General features: G+C 41.6%; 1 pseudogene; it reads left to right on the top strand.

The window, feature by feature from the left end:
- The first annotated feature begins 1907 nt into the window (after positions 1 to 1907).
- On the top strand, positions 1908 to 2315 carry LOC139187910 (probable histone H2B.1; annotated as a pseudogene).
- The last annotated feature ends 352 nt before the right edge of the window (positions 2316 to 2667 follow it).

The following is a 2667-nucleotide window of genomic DNA, read 5'->3' as shown; positions in this document are numbered from 1 at the left end:
TGTGTCCTCCTGACAGTAGGAACCCACACACACACACACACACAAATGACACAACGCACGCAACCACACACGCACACAACGCACGCACACAAACATCACACACGCAGACCACGACCTCAGTCTTTCTCTCTCTCGATCCTTCTCGATCTCTCTTCTCCCTTCTCTCTCCCACACACACACACACACACACAGATCTCCGATCTCTCTTCTCCCTTCTCCCAAACACACACACACACACACATATCTCCCATCTCTCTTCTCCCTTCTCCCAAACACACACACACACACACAGAGATCTTTCGATCTCTCTTCTCCATTCTCCGATCTCTCTTCTCCCTTCTCCCACACACACACACACACACAGATCTTTCGATCTCTCTTCTCCCTTCTCCGATCTCTCTTCTCCCTTCTCCCACGCTCACACACACACACACACAGATCTCTCGATCTCTCTTCTCCCTTCCCCTACACACACACCACGGCCTTCTGCTCCTCAGTCCGACAATCTTGAATCCTTCTCGATATCTGGGTGTCGCCGCCATTGATCGTGGTTCTGGCGAAGTCGGAGTTGGCTCAGTCGTCTGTGGCGGTGCGCCGCTGAACAAGTTTTCAGGTGAGATTCCATTGAAACCCTAAACCCTAAACCGACATCACATATGTTGAATCGTTTATTACCTCTTGCATGCGTGAAATTTGAAGTTTATATGTGAAATTGAAGTTAAAAATCGTGTTTTTGCAAGGTTTTTGGGACGAAATCGGCTCGGGAATAGGCACACCGTCTCCGGCGTTCTTCTCCGACGTTCGGCTCGGAGTCCGATTGCACCGTTCAAAAAAATATCGCGATATTTCCAAAATATCGCGATATTATCGATATTATCGATAATATCACGATATTTGGATGAAAACCATTCGGATACCAATTAAAATATCCATGTCCCGAAAAACCGATAATATCGGCGATATTTCGCCGATATTATCGGCATTTTCTTCCATGGTTATACTTAATGAAAGTATAAATAAACTCTAAGCGTTAGTGAATCTATCGTTTTGATGGGATACGCATTCTACAAAACTAATCAACGATCCAACCATCAAACTTGTTTGTATATGCTTTAAGATCGCATACGACAAAAATAGCAAAAAAAAAAACATTCAGAGATCAAGTAATGTGACAAAACTTTTGGACGGTTATTAATGAGAAATGCTAAGAAAATTATCTTCAAGTGAGCTTCATCATGAAATGTCTGTTATGTTATACTTTAACATCAATTTCTGTATTGTCAAGATTATAAAACAATCTACAAAAAACATAAGGTGGCAGAGCTCATAAAAAATTTCACTTTAGAATCTTCTACGCATTTCTCTTGTGCAATGGTTTTAAGGTTTCCAATTTATTTGGGGATATAGACCAAGTTCACAGTCGGTAAGAATCAATTCTTTTATTATTTTTTGTTGTAAAATATTGTATAATTTTAATGAATTTTTCTTTTTTAAAATTTTATCAGATGTCACCCAAATTTTACTATTTGATATTTCTAATTTTACTATTTGATGTCATCGATCAGTCCCTCATCTCAACCGTCCGTTGTCAATTTCATTTAGAAAGTATCCACCGTCCAATTCCACTTGAACTCACCGATCCGGCACCAATCCGCTTGATCCATCTTAACACATCATAACCGTCAATTTTTGAACTTTCCCAAACCCAATCCACGGTCAAAATCACATTCCAGACAGCGATCCTCGTCAAACCGCTTTAGCCAATAGAATCCAACCACTCCTATTGTGTAAAAACACATTGTCCTCACTTTTGAAGTCTATCTAAAAAATATCCAACTCTCAGAGTCTTTCAATCCAAATTGAACAATCGCCAAATCCGCGAACTTTTATGTCACTTAACTCCATGAATGGCGCCCAAAGCCGAGAAGAAGCCAGCAGAGGAGAAGAAGTTCGCCGTGGCGGAGAAAACCCCTGCCGAGAAGAAGCCCAAGGCCTGAAAGAAGCTCCCCAAGGAGGCCGGAGCCACCGCCTGAGACAAGAAGAAGAAGAGATCGAAGAAGAGCGTGGAGACCTACAAGATCTACATCTTCAAGATGCTGAAGCAGGTCTACCCTGACATCGGGATCTCTAGCAAAGCTATGGGACTCATGAACACCTTCATCAACGACATCTTCGAGAAGATTGCCCAGGAGTCGTCCAGGCTCGCGAGGCACGACAAGAAGCCCACGATCACTTCCCGGGAAATCCAGATTGTCGTGAGGCTCGTGCTCCTCAGTGAGCTCGCCAAGCACGCCGTTTCAATGCCTGGTACTTGAAATCAAGTCGTATGGGTCTAGGGTTGGGGTTTTAATTAGTAAATGTGTATTTTGATTTCAATTTTTTTTTGTGAATTTACTTTGATTTGGAACTCAATCTTTATCTTGGTAGAAAGTGAAATACGATTGTGGTTCATACAATCAATCTTCGAATTGAGGGTTTTTAGTCATCGAATACTATCAAACTCTTGGTGTATAATTCTCCAATTGTGTTCATGTTTTGTCAAAACTACATTGCGATGAACAAGAACGCCATTCCATCTTCGTGTTGCTCTCCAACACGCTCAAGTGAGCTTATTTTCATATAATTTGTTGTAATTGTTATTAACTAAATGGAGGGAGTTCTGTTAAA

This window comes from Malus domestica, chromosome 09 (genome assembly GCF_042453785.1).
Source record: "Malus domestica chromosome 09, GDT2T_hap1".
In the NCBI taxonomy this organism is placed as follows: domain Eukaryota; kingdom Viridiplantae; phylum Streptophyta; class Magnoliopsida; order Rosales; family Rosaceae; genus Malus; species Malus domestica.
Note: the sequence above shows the minus strand (reverse complement) of the source record. Positions and strands in the feature narration are given on the sequence as shown.